This window comes from Leopardus geoffroyi, chromosome A1 (assembly GCF_018350155.1).
Source record: "Leopardus geoffroyi isolate Oge1 chromosome A1, O.geoffroyi_Oge1_pat1.0, whole genome shotgun sequence".
Lineage (NCBI taxonomy): Eukaryota > Metazoa > Chordata > Mammalia > Carnivora > Felidae > Leopardus > Leopardus geoffroyi.
This window is the reverse complement of record NC_059326.1, coordinates 125,297,728-125,317,341: the sequence shown is the minus strand read 5'-3', so window position 1 is coordinate 125,317,341 and position 19,614 is coordinate 125,297,728. Positions and strand designations below refer to the sequence as shown.

The window sequence follows — 19,614 nt, the reverse complement described above, 5'->3', positions numbered from 1 at the left end:
CTGATCTAACTACCAACTTTCAGGAAGCTCAACAAAGAGGAACAAATTAAGGACATCTGAGGGAAATAACCCAGCAAATCCAGATCACAGGATATTGGACAGGTCAAATGATCTGCATTTTTTTTTTTTTTTCCCCAACAAATAAATGGCTGTCAATATGCAAATAATCAAACACAACAGGTGGGCCTTATACAGATCCTTACTCCAACCAACCAACCTTTAAAGAATGAATATTATGAATCAAAAATTTAAACATGAAGTGAACATTAAATGACATTAAGAAATTATTAGTCAATTTAGATATAATAATGGTGTGATGGTGGTATTTAAAAGAAATACTGAAGTCTATTAAATTGATCCACCTGGGATCTGCTTTAAAATTAGCTTTAGGGGTACCTGGGGTGGCTCAGTCAGTTAAGAGTCCCGATTCTTGATGTAGACTCAGGTCATGATTTCAGTTTCTCAGATTGAGCCCCAGTGGGGCTCTAAGTGGACAAAGAAGAGCCTGCTTGGGATTCTCTCTCTGCCCCTCCCCTGCTCAGACATGAGTACGGTCTCCCTCTCAAAATAAATAAACATTTTTTTTTTAATTTGCTTTAAAAATCATATAATGTTCAACAGGGGTACAGGCTGGGACACCTGGGTGGCTCAGTCGGTTGAGCGTCTGGCTTTAGCTCAGGTCATGATCTCACAGTTCATGAGTTTGAGCCCCGCGTCAGTCTCTGAGCTATCAGCTCAGAGCCTGGAGCCTGCTTCGGATTCTGTCTCGCTCTCGCTCTCTGCCCCTCCCCCACTCCTGCTGTCTCTCTGTCCCTCAAAAATGAGTAAATGTTAAAAAAAAATTGTTTTTCTAAAAAAAGGCTGCACATGTTTATAAATGGTAGTACAAGGAGGTGTATAAATACTTTTTCCCTAGTCACATGTGTATTTGAAATGCCCATAATTAAAATGGCTGTTTAAAATTACAATCATCACAACAGTCATCTTAAATATTTCAGGAGCTACAGCTTTTCTGCACTCTAAATTTAACTTTTTGGGTGCCTCTATCAACTCCATCAAAGTTTGAAGTTGCCAGACCAATCTAAACAGGAAATTCATAGTTTTTGTTTATTTATTTTTTTAACGTTTATTTTTATTTTTGAGAGAGAGACAGAGCATGAACAGGGGAGGGGCAGAGAAAGAGGGAGACACAGAATCTGAAACAGGCTCCAGGCTCTGTGCTGTCAGCACAGAGCCCGACGCGGGGCTCGAACTCACGGACTGTGAAATCATGACCTGAGCCGAAGTCGGACGCTTAACCGACCAAGCCACCCAGGCACCTCTGTTTGTTCGTTCTAAATAATGCAGAAGCCAACTGGACAACTGTACTCCTTTCATTATAAAGCTTAGACTACCAGTTGATGAAGGAATCAAATTTTCTATGCATTACCAAGGTCTGAGTTTACTAATGACTAATGTATTTACAATTGTATAATCTCAACAGTGAAATTTTAAAAAAAAATAATCGATACCATTGTTAATCTTCCTTTTTCCAAATTCTTTCAAATATAATTTCTATGGCAGAATCCTTTAGTCACACCAACTTGCTAAAATACTTTTTAAAAAACATTCTCAAATATTACGGAAGTAGTCTTTTTTTTACTATTCCAAACAGTAGGGACCTATTTAAAAATTTAAAGGTTAAGGTTAAGAGTGGCCAGATACAGAAATAGATACAAATGGTTAACTCACTATGGTAATGAAAATGTTCAAATACTAAATGCTCGTATGAGCCATGAGCCCAACGTGGAAAAACCTTGATAAAATCTGAAAAATATGAGACAAATTCCAGTAATACGTTTATGAAACAAATGGAAGAGTATACTTAACTACATAAAAATTCAAACAATCCAGTAAACTCTAATTCTGTCATCTTACACTACATTTTCAAGTTTTCTGAAATTAAAAGTAAAACTTAAGTGTCTTTGGATATATAAAGGATTTTCATTATCTATTCTGAAATGAAGCTACAAACTAAGCTGCTCTGTGATGTTTGTGACAAGATGTTACTTTTCCAACAACGTTTTGTTGGAAACTCTTTAAAATTACAGTTTCAGTAACTAAATGGGAATAAAAAGTTTTTATACTTTATATCAAAAATTCACAGGGAAATGCAGATAACCTAAAATAACCAATAATTTAAAGCTTATTTTAAACAATCTTCGCTAACTTATATGCTAAAAACAATCCCTAGGTGGCAAATCACTGTTATTACATATTCATTTCTGCAATATCTTTAAATGTGATTTGAACCTAGTTTTTAAAGAACGAAGTATGAATAGCTAATGGTAGAAATTTTCACGTTCTGGAAAAAAAGGTAAAAAACGCTTAATTATTAAGGCATTTACACAGTGTGTGAAGGAATTATGATATGCCACCCCAAAATATGCCATTTTAACCTAACAGTTTTGAGCTAAAGGCATTTTAGTTCCTGAAATCCCTTATCTATCTAAAAGCAGAGCCTCCCAAAGGATTTATGATTCCAATCCCCTGGAGCAACTCTTCTCTACAAAGAAAAAAAAAAAAAAAAAAAAAATTCAGTCCCAAACGGAGGTATTGCCACAAACTATCATTTCTCCCATCAATTTTCCTAAGGGTCCATTTACCTATCTTTCCCAAGCCATCTTGTTTTTCCATTACTGCCCTTTCTCCCCTCCCTCTCTCCCCCCAATGGAATTAGGTAAAGAGTTATTTAGCAAATTCTAACCATCCCTAAATTACTCCCCTAGGAGAGAATATTCTAATAAACTTTTATTTGTTTTCTCTTGTTAATCTGTCTTTTGTCAGTCTAATTTACAGTGCCCCAAACCAGGGAACCTAGGAGGCTACAAGAAATTTTACCCCCTTACCTGTATAAAGGCAAATTAAATTTTCAAAAGTGTCACCCTATCATTTTCTTTTTAGCCACACTTAGTGCCATCAGAATTCATTCTTACTTTCCCTGCATAATATTAGGAGACAAATTGTGCCCCCTTGACCCCACAAACTCCCATATCCAAGTTTTAACTGCCCAACCTCAGAATGTAACCATATTTGGAGATAAAGGCTTTAATCAGATGATTAACTTAAATGAGGGTGTTAGGGTGGGTCCCATTCCAATTCTCTGTGCCCTAATAAGAGGAGAAAATTTGGACACAATGAAAGACACCAGGGTTGCACAGAAAAGAGACCATGTGAAGAGGCAACAAGAGGGTGGTCATCTGCAAACCAAGGAGAGAAGTCTCAGAGGAAACCAACTCTGTTGGCATCTTGATCTTGGACTTTAAACTTCCAAAACTGTGAGAAAATAAATTTATTTAAGACACTGTTTGTTTTTGTTATGGCTTCCCTAGTAAACGTTAAAAAGAAACAAAAAGACCCAAACTGAGTCACTTATTCTAAGCCCCACATCAACAAACCAAGACTTATTACTATGTAACCTGACTGTGCTTTCAGACCTTCCCAAAAATCAAATCTTAGCTGGTCAGTCTGGATTTTCTTGGTCAGCACTAGGGAGGTAATCACCTGATAGACCCCTTCCATTCCCTAATGGAAGATATAGTAGTCCACTTTTTCCCTGTCCCTAGCCTCTTCTGCCTATAAAAGCCTGCCATTTTGTACAGCTCCTAGGAGCTCTTATCTATTTGATAGATAGGATGCTACCCCATTCATGAAACTGAATAAAACCAATCTGATCTTTAAATTTACTATGATGAATTGTTTCTTAACACAAATGAATACAAACAGTATCAGAAATACGCTCATCAAAAATGTTTGTATATAAAAACTAGTACTTACAGGAAACTGCTGGGGTGGGAGGATGTAAATAACCAGTAATTCCAGGTTATTAGGAAACTTCCACCAGATCCATTAGGTCTGATGGCCCATGTAGACATAAATAATTAAGAGTTTTGGGGCGCCTGGGTGGCGCAGTCGGTTAAGCGTCCGACTTCAGCCAGGTCACGATCTCGCGGTCCATGAGTTCGAGCCCCGCGTCGGGCTCTGGGCTGATGGCTCAGAGTCTGGAGCCTGTTTCCGATTCTGTGTCTCCCTCTCTCTCTCTGCCCCTCCCCTGTTCATGCTCTGTCTCTCTCTGTCCCAAAAATAAATAAACGTTGGAAAAAAAAAAAAAAATTATAAAAAAAAAAAAAAATAATTAAGAGTTTTAAAAGCTGATGGTATGGGGGCGCTTCAGTAGTTCAATCAGTTGAGCGTCCGACTTCGGGTCATAATCTCACAGCTTGTGGGTTCGATCCCCGCATCTGTCTCTGTGCTGACAGCTCAGAGGCTGGAGCCTGCTTCAGATTCTGTGTCTCAGTCTCTCTCTGCACCCCCGCCCCCACTCACACTCTGTCTCTCTCAAAAATAAATAAACATTAAAAAAATTTTTTTAATAAAATTACAAAAAAAGCTGATGGTATGAAAATACTAATTTCTTTTTTTTTTCAATTTTTTTTTTTTCCAACGTTTATTTATTTTTGGGACAGAGAGAGACAGAGCATGAACGGGGGAGGGGCAGAGAGAGAGGGAGACACAGAATCAGAAACAGGCTCCAGGCTCTGAGCCATCAGCCCAGAACCCGACGCGGGGCTCGAACTCACGGACCGCGAGATCGTGACCTGGCTGAAGTTGGACGCTTAACCGACTGCGCCACCCAGGCGCCCCGTGAAAATACTAATTTCTAATCTCAACCAACTTACAACCTGTTCATGAATAAATGCCTTCAGTCTAAAACATCAACTATTAAAAAAATTCTCCAGGGGAAAACTGGTTCTGAAAAAACCCTAATTGAAATACTGTACATTTATAAGTGTACGCACCAGACTTAAATATCCAAAATGGAGTTCTTCAGATTGAAAAATGCACTGTGGCAAAAAGTACACAAGTAATATGATTTTTCCTAATTCCTATAATGCTTTTACTTCGGAACCCACCAAAAGTTTGTGCCAAATATTTTCAATGAAAACCTCAAATTTAGATGAACAGTGAACTTACTATCTTTATAATGGTTTACATTTCAGACACCATAAATAAACTTTAAGTCACAAAGCACGTCAAAAACATGCAAAACCAACTAACAGCTAAGGTATTTTAATTTTTTAACTAAGAAAGATTTTTAAGAAAGAACACAGGCTTCAGACTCTGTCCTAGATTCAAATCAACTCAGTTACTAGGTTGGTTGACTTGGTAAGTTAACACCAAAATGTTTCTTCTCTTTATCAAAATTTAAGACAACTACCAATTACCTTTCAAGATTCAACTTGATAACTATTAAAGTTCTAAAAACACAACTACCCTTTATTATCAGACTAACTACATAGAACCCTTTAACAAGGTTAACTTTTTCATTTAGCCAAACTGTTCACAATCCTTCATAAATAAGGTAAGAACCAGAAAACAACTATTCAAATTCACCTGTGAAATACTTTTTTAGTATAAGCTCAGTTTAATATATTAGATTTTATTTAAAAAGTGGGTCTTCCTCTTCCCACTTAATATCCCAGTTATTATATGGGAGAAAAGCAGAGGAGCCAGGGGATCCAGATCTTAACAGGCAGAGTCAGTAAGAGGGTATCAACACCTGGAAGTGGCCCAGCACAGGATGTCGATATCAAAACAAAGTGAGGAAGGGTATCCACGGAGAGGGACAGTCAGGGATGGGACACTGAGGCCAAAAGAGTAGTAAGGAAGGCATCCATGTGCGGGGAAGAAAGGAGTGATCACAGTCAAGAGGCTAAGCTGGGAGAGGTGGGTATCCACATGGGGCAGGTGACAATGGCTACAACAGAAAACTGATTATATACAGGGGAAATAAGTAAGTATTCAGAATAATGAAAGATAAGTTTCATACTATTCAAAGAACACAGCAACTAGTAACAGAAAGGGTGAAAACTAAAGAGAATGCTGTGGTGTTGTAATGTAATGTATCACTATCACGAACAATTAATTCAGTCATATTAACAATATTAAGATACTAAAAAATAATATTAAGATACTAATGTTCACATATAACCATAAAGGTAAATATTCCTGTTTACGTATATATACCTCCCCCAACTCTGCAATGAGAGAGCCTGAGCATAGTGACTCCAATAGCAATGAGCATACTTAACACTGGGCCTCGGCTTCTAAAAATGGTTTTCCACTAAACAAAACCAGGGCTTTGAAAAATAGCTGATTCCAGGGCTGGGGAAAGAAGATGACAAAATAAGCCCAGAATATTTTATTTTAGCAAAAAGCAAAGAAATGTCTAAATAATGATTACAAAATATCAAAAGGACAAAGAAACCAGCATGAATGGGTTCCCAGGGGCCAAATCAGGAACAAGACGGACATTAAAATAAGAAAACACATGTGACGGACATCAACACAAAAATGACCAAAAAAGGAACTCCAAGAGCCTACCCCTTCACAGAAACACCAAAAAGTCAAGCAAAATCTGTCAAAATCAGCTTTGTCAGTACTCTGAAACAATCAAAAGGCTTACAGCAATCAAGCAAACAATGAATCCAGAAAACGCAAACTTAAAAACAGTAGAAAAGGTTTATAGCATTTTTACTTGTCATTGACTCCCATCTCTCCCTAGCATAGTGGAGGTCCTGAAGCCAGTGTGAAACCCAGGTTTGCTTCTGGAGTCAAGCAGACCTTATTCTCAAAGGATTATGTTTGTCTGTATAAACCTGTCTGGGAGCTAAGGAATGACCTGAGGTAGCTGCCTTTGTTTTACCTACCATGCAAGGAAAAACTGCTAAGCTAGAGGCATTCCTCCAAAACATTATACAGCAAATCAACAACCTCCTCCCTGGGACCAAGGTTTATAATTGAGTAAACAACAGCACACCCAAAGGCTGTAAATAAAGGCCAAGAGAGAATTTCTCTGGGAAATTATGACATTGCAGAGAACTCCCTTATACCAGGAGACTTAGAAAACCACACATATATGCCCAGATCAAGACACTTGCTCAGAAAAAAACCCTGAGAAAACCCTCAACTTTCACTTCAGATTGATCTTTAGTTTCAACAAGAGCAGGAAATGAAATCTAAGTTGTAAACTGTGTGGCTAACCATTCAAGAAATTCCCCAACACAGACCCAACAGGCAAAGACTGGGAGAGTTAAATTACTTTTTAATTTTCCTTTATTTTTATTCCTTTTTGTCTTCAGACATGCATCTCCAACAAAACACTAGCTGAACATGGTTAAAGGTGTCTCTACTTAGATAAAAGTGGCTCTTGTTTGAAAAGTTCTCAAAGTAGCAGTATGTGCAGACAGGAGAAATAAAACTCCTATTGTATTGCACTGAAATTAGTTTCTGTAACCGATAAATCTTTAGTCAAGTCTTATTAAAAGCTGCAACCTGTGAGCACTAAAAGTTGGTTCCTTGTTTGACCCATGTGTGAAAAGATCTGCTCTTTAGAGAACTTACTCATCTTGATATTCATTTACACTTTTACATTGTGTTCACCATGGATTTTTCCATTAATTCTTTTAATTTTATTAAAATTTTAATTATCTCACATTCTCCTTGGCATACATTCTCCTTATGCAAAACCCGGAAGTATTTTTGGTTATTTTACAAATCTTTGAGATGCTAGTCCACAGTCTTCCTGGTGTTGGCCTCAATGAAATAAATTCCTTTCTTGTTTCACCCCCAGTCACTTTTCTACCTTTGGATTTTGTCAGCCTTGAGGGGCTGAGCCTGGTGTATTGAGGACTCTCAGAGCCAGGTGCTTTTGCACCTATCTCTGCACCCCAGCTACAAAAAGACATGTAGGACACCATCAAACATACCAACGCCCACCACAGTGTAAGTATGTAACATATGCATACTATCTATTAAAATTCCAACATCCTTTTTCATAGAAACAGAAAAGGCATTCTCAAATTCGCTTGGAACTGCAAGGGATCCCAAACATCTAAAACATTAACTGCGAAGGAGAGTACATTTACAGAACTCACATTTCTGTATTTCAAACCTTATTACAAAGCTACAAAAATAAAATCACAGTAGCATAAGTATATATAAACCAATGGGATAGAACAAAGAGTCCAGAAATGAGGTCATACATGTATGGCCAGTTAATTTTTGAGCAAAACACTAAGAACATTTAATGGGGGAAAGAACAGTCTTTTCAACAAATGATGCTGAGACTGGTGGATATTCAATGGACTACACTATTCACACCACATACAAAAATAAACTCAAAATGGATCATCAAACAACTATAAAAGCTATCAGAAAAATACTAATAAAATAAAATAAAATAAAATAAAATAAAAGCTACCAGAAGAAGACAGGCGATAAAGCTCCATGACTTTGGATTTGTCAATGGATTTTTACATGACACCAAGAGCATAAATAACAATAGGGGGGAAAATGGCCTTCATAAAAATACAAAACTTCTATGGCAAAGGGTATTATCTAGAAAGTGGAAATACAACTCACAGGATGGGAAAAAATATTTGCAAATCCTATATGATAAGGATCTAATATCAAAAATATAAAGGGGCACTTGGGTGGCTCAGTCGGTTGAGCGTCTGACTTCGGCTCAGGTCATGATCTCACAGTTCGTGTGTTTGAGCCCCACATTGGGCTCTGTGCTACCAGCTCAGAGCCTGGAGCCTGCTTTCGATTCTGTGTCTCTCTCTCTGCCCCTTCCCTGCTCATACTCTCTCTCTCTCAAAAATAAATAAAGATTTAAAAAAAAATTTTTTAATAAATAAATAAATAAATATGAGAGAAATTGGTACCCTTTGACATTGTTAATAAAAAGGTAAATTGATGCAAGCACTGCGGAAAATTTCCATAACTCCTCAAAAAGTTACATATTTGTCTCTGTGTGTGTGTGTGAGTGTGTGTGTGTATATATATACACACACACACTCACACACACACACACACACACACACACATACACACACACACACCATATGACCCAGAAATACTACACATATTTATGTATATATCTCTAAAAGAACTGAAAATGGGTATTCAAATACTTGCACACCAGTGCTCAACACCAGCTCTACTCACAATAACAAGTGGGATGTCCAAATGTCCATCACACATCAGTGTACAAACATGTGGTATAATATATATACAGTGTAAGAAGGAATGAAGTACTGACACATGCTAAAAGAGTTAACTCAAAAACACGCTAAGTGGTGAAAAGAAGCCAAACAAAAGATCACATATTGCATAATTCTAGTTATATGAAATATCAATAATAAGTAAATCCATAGAGATGATAGGCCAACTGGTAGTTGCCAAAAATTGCTGGGACAGAGGAATAGGGAGTGACTGCTAAATGGATACATATTTTTCTTTTACGATGACAAAAATATTCTGGAACTTAATAAAAGTGGTTTTACACCATTGTGAATGTACTAAATGCCACTGAATTGTGTTTTAAAATGGTTAACTTCAGGGGTGCCTTGATAGCTCAGTCAGTTGAGCATCCCACTCTTGATTTTGGCCCAGGTCATGACCCCAGGGTCATGGATCAAGCCCAGTCTAGGGCTCTGGGCTGAACATGGAGCCTGCTTGAGATTCTCTCTTCCTCTCCCTGTGCCCCTCTCCCCAGCATGCATGCACACTCTCCCTCTAAAAAATAACATGATTTTTAAAATAAAATAAAATGGCTGGGACACCTGGGTGGCTCAGTCGGTTAAGCATCCGATTTCAGCTCAAGTCACGATTCTCACAGTTCATGAGTTCGAGCCCCGTGTCAAGCTCTGTGCTGACAGCTCAGAGCTTGGAGGCTGCTTTGGATTCTGTGTCTCGCTCTCTTTCTGCTCCTTCCCCTGCTCATGCTGTGTGTGTGTGTGTGTGTGTGTGTGTGTGTGTGTGTGTGTGTGAAGAATAAACATTAAAAATTTAAAAAAAAAAAAAGGTGAGGGCTGAAATAAAATTGATGCATTATTTATAAAAAAATAAAATAAAATGGTTAACATCATGTAATGTGAGTTTCACTTCAATAAAAATAAGAGTGCTGTACTACAACCCCTTGAATAAAACACCATGAATCTGGATATAAAGGCATACAATGAAAAATTAAAGGAAGAAGAGGTTATTTACACAATTTCTAAGTACCTCCCACCCTCCAAAACAAAAACAAACTACTTACTACAGCTCTGCAGTCAAACAGCCAAGCAAATAGCCTGGGAAGTCCTTAATCAACAGATCAAAGTGAACATCATCAGTCACAGAACAAACTGAAATAGTGTGCCAAATGATAGAATGCAATGAGCAGAAGAAAGCACTACTTTACTTTGTAATATTCTAGCCAAAGATGCATAACCCAAAGAAGCAGAGCCTGTCTGAATGAGAAATGCCACTCTCCAAAGGGTTATACTACAATAAATGGCCGATAACCTTCGTGTATCAGGTTATAAAAGGAAAATCAATCTTAAAAAATGATCAGTCTGTGACATTTATTCTATAGTTTTGTGAGTCACATTTCTAATTTTTGAGAATACTAGGACATCCTGTTCCACTGAAATTGTTTTCAATGTTGTAAAATTCTTATTAATATTTAAGTAGGCACATACTAAGTGCTAAGTGATTTCCAGACTTCCCTAATACAAAGTAAAAGAGACCCCCCCCCCCCCCAAGAGATTGATTCCATAGGTCTTAAGCAGAGCCTACAAATGTTTTTAAATCAACATTTAAAGTGATTATCATAGGGGCACCTGGACAGCTCAAGTCGGTAAGTGTCTGACTTCAGCTCAAGTCATGATCTCTCGGTTTGTGGGTTTGGGCCAGGCGTCGAGCTCTGTGCTGACATCCCAGAGCCTGGAGCCTGCTTCAGATTCTGTGTCTCCATCTCTCTGCCTCTCCCCCTACTCATGCTTTGTCCCTCTCTCAAAAATACACAAACATTAAAGTAAGTAAATAAATAAAATAAGTAACTAAGTAAATAAGTAAAGTGATGATCATCAAGAAAGGATGGTAAATGCTGCAATAAACATCAAGAAGGAAAAAAAAAAATACTTGCCTAAGGACCATGGCCACACTAAAGAAAAATATTCTATAGTTTGTTATTTTACAGTTTGGACCATGAAACAATGCCCAGTATTTTCAGTTATCGAACTCTACTTAAAATTATAGATTAGACGTTCAAATATAAGAAAACATTAAAAAACTTCACAAGAAATCTAGAGTATTACAGGGGCGCCTGGGTGGCTCAATCGGTTAAGCAACCAACTTCAGCTCAGGTCATGATCTCGTGGTACGAGTTTGAGCCCAACATAGAGCTCTGTGCTGACCACTCAGAGCCTGGGGCCTGCTTCAGATTCTGGGTCTCCTATCTCTGCCTCTTCCCTGCTCACACACCTTCTCTCTCTCTCAAATAAGTAAACATTAAAAAAAAAAAAAAAGAAATCTAGAGCATTACAAATTTCCATCCATTAAAAAGGTTCATTTTAATGCTTCCTTTTACCCTGGAATTTTGTTAGACCCTTATGCTCCTCAATTTCCTTCTTTAATTGTTCAGTACCTTCCCATGCTTTGCTTACACGACCCACCCACCCCCCAAAAAAACCAAATAGAGTATTAAAGAACTCTTATTATTAAATTGTCACATATAGAAATTGCTACATTCACTCTTCAAAAAGAATTTTAAAGGACAAAATATCATTACTGGAAACACGATGCTTCTATTTCTCAAGTTTCTAGACTACTAAAAGGTACAATACACAGAATTCAAGATCTTTGAAACATAAAATGAAATTATTTAACTTTCATGTAAAATTCACTACAAAAAAACAAGCCTTACGCTATAAACAAGTTTTTGCTCACTGAGCTTCCCTTTCTTCATAAAACTGAAGTAGGTTAAGTCATCCTTGATTTTTTTTTTTTTCTAATTCAGCCTTATTTTTTAATTCAACCCTTTTCCTTTAAGGATTGGTAATGGTATATTGTAATTTAGAGTAATACCGCAAACAAACTGGACTCAACTGGAACAAAACTTAATTTGAAGTTAAGTGACTTCAAAACAAAGTGAAGTCAAAACAGTGAAGATCCTTAAAGACTCAAAAAGGCCGTCCCTCTAGATCTAACATTATAACAGGGCTAACAAATAATTATTAAAAAAAAAAGAGAGAGAGAGAGGAAAGGAACAAAAAAAAAGAAAGGTAGGTTGTGACCTCAAATCCTTCTATCAGAAAGGTTGAGACGTAAAAGCAAATTAGTTTTTTACCTGAAGTATTTACCATGAGGAAAATACCCAAGTTATGAGGGTTCAAATGAAGTAAACTGATACACTTTAAAAAAAAGAAAACATACACTGCAATCAGCTTAAACATGTGCTCTGAAAAAGGGACTGATTTACCAAGAGACAAACAACCCCTAAGATACACAGCCAGTATTGACAGAACCTGGACAGACAAGAAGAACTCAAGCCCCTCCAGTCTCAAAAGGCCTTGTTTGATTTTTTTTTTAACATTTATTTCTGAGAGGGAGACACGCAGAGTGTGAGCGAGGGAGGAGCAGAGAGAGAGGGAGAAACACCACGTGAAGCAGGCTCCAGGCTCTGAGCTGTCAACACAGAGCCCGACGCGGGGCTCGAACCCACGAACTGCGAGACCATGACCCAAGCTGAAGTCAGACACTCAACACACCCAGGCACCCAGGCACCCAGGCGCCCCTTGCTTGCTCTTTTAATACCAGGATCTCTCAAGTTCTCCAACATAAAGTACTGAAAGTTAACTCATTCTCTTGCCCTGCCAAATATGTTTCCAGAAAGTAACCAAAATAACTTCAAATTTCTTTTCATTTTACAAACAGGAAAATTCTGCTTTCCCTAAAGAAACATTTGATATATCTGCTTGTTGAATAACAAAATTGATTCACAAACATTTATGGAGCAGCTACTCTACATAAACACTTTAAACAATATTCTCTGTCACAAGAATGCATACTACTATGGAATGAAGGAAGGGGGATGGAGGGGAAGAAAGTGAAGAAGGTAGGGGGATTACTGCATTCTTTCCGGTACCAGGAATAGCAATTACAGGTAAAAAAGAAAAAGGTGCAATTAATGGTAAGGATTATCTTCCAACTACCAAAATGGGAAATGCAGCAGACTAAATTACTATGATATCAAAGTAATTCCATAATTGGTTATACTGTGCTGAAAACTCCACATCAGATTTATTTGTGAAGAATAAAAATCCTGAATATGAGGACTGAAAGGGGTAGAGACAAAAAAATTACTGACACAATTGTGGAAAAAACATGAGAAAAATTTTTATAATCTCAGAAGGGGGATGGTAAGCCTTTTCTAAGTATGACATACAAAACACAAGTAATAAAAATATATTTATATATTCAAATATAAGCATAAACACAAAGAGCACTCTCCATGACAAAATTCACAACCAAGGTCAAAGCAAACAACATGGGGGGAATACTCCTTACAAAGAGTACATATAAAGGGTTGACTTCCCTTCATATATTAAATGCTCCTACAAATCAACAGAAAAAAGAACTTCAAAATGAAGAAAGCATATAAACAGAATTGACAGAAAAGGGTCGTATGTATGAAAAATTTTCATTTTAATTCAAAAGATAAAACACTTAAGAAAAAAATCTGATACCACATAGTGTTAAAACTTTAAGTTGTTATACCTCTATGAAGAGCAGTTTAGCATAGCACTCAAAATTGCACTCAGAAATTCCACTTGTAAGAATGTACCCCAAGGGACACCTAGGTGGCTCAGTCAGTTAAGTGTCAGACTCTTATTTCAGCTCAGGTCATGATCCAAGGATTGTGCTGGGGTCTAAACTAACAGTATGGAGCCTGCTTGGGATTCTTCTCTGTCTCCTCTTTCTGTCCCTCCCCTGCTCACTCTCGCTCCTGTAAGTAAATAAACTTAAAAAATAAAAAAGAATGTATCCCACATTTACAAGGGTACTATCATTATTTCTAGTAGAAAAAAAAAAAAAAACAACAATGCACATGAGAAGATCTGGTTAAACAGACATTAAGCCATCAATATAATAAGAATGGAATAGCTATAGCTTTACATACATTATTATGAAATAACTATCCAAAATATTTCCTTAAGAAAAAAAAATAGGCTGTAGAGCAAGGTGAACCTCATGCTACTACTACTTACGTTAAAAATAATATAAAGCGCTTACACACATCACAGCTCTCCAGAGAAGTACATAAAACAGTGGTTTCTTCAGATAAGAACAAGTGCTGGGAAATAGGCATGAGGGGGTGATCTCTAAAAATCTTTGTACTTTTTGTAATTTGTAATGGGTGCATGTGTTCAAAATAATTTTAAATTCTGTTTACTGACTTAACTTTATCATTTCTTGAATCCTCAAACTAACATTACCTTTTTCTCAAGCCAAGTAAGGCTGAAAAGCAGCAAACAAGTTTCAACCAATGAATTTATAAAATGAACCTAACACTATGAACTAGTCATTTCACAAACAGTTCAGATCTCGGATCCTTCACATGAAATCAAAGATTTGGAAACTCAAGTACCTTGATTTATTGATTATAAAGACAATAGCTAAAAATACATAATATACATATTATGTATTTATAATACATATATATAATATACATAATATATACACACATATACACACACACACTATTAACTAGGCAATTTGCATAGGACTTTACAAGTATCTCATTTAGTGCTCAGTACACCCTGAGGATACTGATAAAATCTTTTCTTCAAAAAAAGATAAATAGGTTTTTGTATAGATGTGAAACCCATTTTAAAGTTCCCAAGGTCAAAAATAAATAAGTAAATGAAGTTCCCAAGGTCTGGGGCACACGGGTGGCTCAGTCAGTTAAGTGTCCGACTCGATCTCTGCTCATGTCATGATCTCATGGTTCATGAATTCAAGCCCCACATCAGGCTCTATGCTGATGGCACAGAGCCTGGATGGGATTCTGTCTATACATCTCTCTGCCCCTCACCTGCTTGTCTTCTCTCTCAAAATAAATAAGCTTTACAATGGGAAAAAAAAAAGTTTCCAAGGTCCCACCAATCAGTGATAAGTGAAATTATTTTTTAAAGCTTTTTAAAAAAATGTTTATTAATTTATTTTGATAGAGCAAGCACAGGGAAGGAAGAGAGAGGGAGAGAGAGAATCCCAAGCAGGCTCTGCACTGTCAGCACAGAGCCTGACACAGGCCTTGATCTCATGAACACTGGGATCATCATGACCTGAGCCCAAGTCAGATGCTTAACATACCAAGCCACCCAGGTGCCCCTGAAATTCATATTTACATATTTACCTATTTACATACTGTAACTGAGAATACATTAAGTACAGATCTTACCTTATACAAAATATTAATCTTAGTAAGAGCTGTATTAGTAATTCCCTAAATTCTGTGTGTTAGTTTTAGTCTCACCTGTCAGGCAATGCCTTGAGGTACAACTACAACCATATAAAATACAATCGTAATCTCCCAAACACGTAGAAGAGCAATAGTTTAAGCTACCACTGCAGTCCTAACTTGCTTTCCACTAACCTAAGCCAGCTTTGTCTCCAACCGACGCTCCTTTCATCAAATTGCCTTCAAAGTCCTACTTTAAAGGACTAACTTGAAAACATTTTCACTCACTTGTCCCCATTTCTACAATGTTCTTATAACAAGGATTCATTTTAATGAAAAAGACCAAAGAGTAATTCATGTGAAAAATCTGAAAACTACCAGTTGTCTGTCTTAAATGGAAAAACTGAGGCAACTAAGTTACAACGAAAAGTCCTTAAAACATCATGATTACCAGGTGAATGCATTTTTCAAGCAGTTTTCAACCTAGCTACTGTTCCTTGAAACAATTATTTCATCACCCACTGTAACAGCCTCAAGTTTAGCATCCTTCTAGTGCTTTGGTAAGTATAGCCCCTTGTAAGCAACCTTTAACATGCTCTTAGAAAGAACCAAAGCAAGAACACACTGAGAAAATTTGTAATACCAAAAATAATTGAACTCTATGGGCACACAGCTCCTTTTGTATCATGGAGGAGGAAACATAAAAAGATTATGTCTCCTTCTCAAAACAAGACATTAGTTAATATAAATGAACTGTCGGGGCCTTTCTCATTCCTGAAAATGAGGAGCCAAAAATTCTGTTCGCTCACTTATTTCAAAGTTACTCCTTGAAATTTAAAGTGTGTTTTATCTTTTTAAACTGGAGAGAACAATTTTACTACCTTTTAATCCCTCCAACTCAACAGTTCTAACTAAGGAACATTTTTAAAGGCAAGGGTCATAACGTGTAAGTCCTTAAAAGGCAGTTCCTACAATAAGCTAATAGCAAATTCAAAGCCAGTCTTAAATCTAGCAAACAGACTAAAAGCTCATAAAACAAATTATTTAAGTCTAGGCAGAAAAAAAAGCTTCTAAATGATCTGACAACAAATCAACTGGGCTATAAATAATCCCTAACAAATTTCTCCTAGTCCCCCAACAGTTAAACAGCAGTGCTATAATAAAAATACCAAGTGCACATACTCAAAGGTGGGGAAAAAAATAAGTTAACCTAAATTATCTAAATTGTTAATTCTTTTACTCTGCAAGTAACTGCACTAAGAATATAACAAATAAATGAGACAAGGTCCCTGCCCTCAGAATAGTTAAGTGATAAATATGGGTGAAAGTAAACAAGACAGAGACTGGGCTTTGAATGAAATAAATAGGATAAACAGATAAGAGAAACCAAAGGATTAGGAAGGGGGGTTGCCAATTTCACACAGAATGGTTAGGGTCACTTAGAATATAACATATACACTAAAAATGAGCTAACAAGGGGAAAACAGAAGAACGAGTAAGCATAAAGGCCCTAAGACAGGAAGGAAAATGCCTCCTGTGTTCAAAGAGAAAGAGGGCCAAAGGCCAATGGTATCAGACCTTAAGGAAGCTTGCAAAGAAATGGAAGGGACAAACAATGCATAAATGCTTACAGCCTAGAGTCTACATATTATGTGTATGTACAGTGGGCTCTGTGAATAATAAACTACAAGTGTATAAGAATGGCAGAGGAACAAAGTTACAAGGCTATAGCAGTAGTTCTGGTTAGAGAAGATGGTGGCTTGGACAAGTCCAGTAGCAGTGGAATAAAAATGGACATATTTCAAATAGATTTGCTAGCTAATTAGATGGGAAAAAAGAAACCAAAGGTGATTGCCACATTTTTTTTTAGCTTGAGTAGATGGACTGTGTAGCCATCTATTGAGCTAGGAAAGAATGGAGAAAGAATAGAGCTAAGTTAAGACTCAAAAGAGTGCAGTTTTGGATATATTAAATTTGTAAACTAAATGGAGAGGTCAAGAAGACAGTTAAAAAACACAAGAGTATAATATGGGGAAGAGAGATGGACTGCAGATTTAACGTGAGATCATTTGTGTACCATAAACTATGGTACCATAACCCAGATTACACAAATATTGCTTCAAAAGAAGGCAATGCATTATATTTTCATCAATTTTACACATTCTAAAATACAATCTAAATATACCTGGTTTCTGCTTAGTTCTGTCCTTTCAATTTACATTTATCTATGCTCCCAATCTACAAGCTCTCTCTCTCCTAGTTGATCATAATGCTCCTCAATCACGACTATCTATGTGATGAAGCCAGAACAATACTGCTAATAACGTCTGCATCATTTTACAATTTCAAAGCATTCAGCACTCATTATTTCACTAGATTGTAAGGATAATCTTGTGAGGCAGGAAAGAAAAAACAGTTTTATCAGAGCAAAAGTAAGAGTCTTACAAAGGCTACCCTGGTCATCATTAAATAGCTATTATTTACCAGAAGCAAAGAAACCACAATTCCAATTTAAGGACTCTATTTACTCTGCATTCACAGAACTTCAGAGCAGACCGACTAGATGAGTTCAGAAATAGTACATTTTTGCCTTGCTACTAAATATTCAGTACAGAAGTGCCTGGGTGGCTCAGTTGGTTAAGTGTCCCAACTCTTGATTTCAGCTCAGGTCATGATATCATGGTTCCTGAGTTCAAGCCCCTCATCAGGATCTGTGCTGACAGTGCAGAGCCTGCTTGGGATTCTCTCTCTCCCAGCCCACTGTGCTCACTCTCTCTCTCTCTCTCAAAATAAACTTAAAAAAATAAACTGAGCCACTCCAGTGCCTCTACCATATCCTTTTAAAATAAATTAGTAAATTGTAAAAATAATAATAATAATAAAAGTAAAATAAATGTTCAGTACATGAAAGAGCAGGCACACAGTAGGCACTAAAACATCTGCTAAGGCAATGAACATCTCTAGCAGACTAGCACTCAAGAATCCCAGAACCACTGGTGAGTCAGTGTTTTACAGTAAGTTGATAGTTTGTTCCCTCCTTTCACTTCCAATGAAGAAATATTTTCACTTATGTTCAAGTATAAATTACATAATATCTAACATTTCAAGCCACTCGAAAGAAGATTGCTCTATCAATTCAAGATGGCATTATTTTGCAACAGGTCTTACTCACGTGCCCATAAAAACAATTTCTCCTTTTAAGTCCACATTTCCTATAAAAGATTTTAGAAAGCAAGAGATATCCGGATTTTAAAAATAAGGCAGAAAAGATCTATGCTAGCATCTGTATTTATCAACTACTGACTTAACATATACGGCAATGATAAATAAATCAGCAGTTTCGCAGAACTGCATTTTAAGAGGTATTTCAAACTGATTCAATGGGAAACAAAATCTTCTCAATAAATGGTACTGGAAAAAGACCAAACAAAACAAACAAAAAAAGGTTTTGTTTTTTTGGGGGGCAATTGGACATCTACAGTATTTAAAAAAAAAAAAGAACCTCAACCCACTGCTCACACCACATGCAAAAAAAAAAAAAAAGGGTTACAAGCTAACCTACAAAACTTTTAGAAGAAAGCAAGACAAAATCCTGCAATTATGGATTAAAGAAAGATTTCTAGGCGACTAGGAGAAATTATGTGCAAAACATGTATTGCACACACTTGTATCCAAAAATATATAAATGATTCTTACAATTCAACAAGACAATCTCACCTTTTCTAAACAGGCAAAATATCTGAACAGACACCACCAAAAACATAAAAAGATGTTCAGCATCATTATTAGGGAAATACAAATTAAAACCACAATGCAAGGGGCATCTACGTGGCTCAGTCAGTTGAGTATCCAACTTGATTTCCGCTGACATCGATTTCATGGTTCATGAGATGAAATCTTGAGTGCTGTCAGCACAGAACCTGCCTGGAATTCTCCCTCTCACTCTATGCCCCTCGCCAGCTCACACTTGTGCTCTCTCAAAATAAATAAACTTAAAAAAAAAAAAAAAAACCCACAATGCTAATTCAAACAATGCACCAACTCCATGGATAAAATTAAAAGACTGACATCAAATACTGGCAAGAATGCAGAACTATGCACCATACTGCTGGTGCAAATGCAAACGGTTTAGTGTCTGTAAAACACTTTGGTAGGTTTTCAGCAGAGTTAAATACACAAATTCATATGACCCTGCAATCACAGTGCTAGGTAATTTTCCCAAGAGAAATGAAAATAATTCTCCACAAAACAAAACAAAACTGGTATGCAAATGTTCACAGAAA

General features: G+C 36.8%; 1 protein-coding gene across 3 annotated transcripts in view; it reads right to left on the bottom strand.

Annotated features, from left to right (window-relative positions):
* Window positions 1-19,614, bottom strand: part of GPBP1 (GC-rich promoter binding protein 1) — a 76,968-nt gene that overhangs the window by 44,891 nt on the left and 12,463 nt on the right. The window lies entirely within an intron of this gene.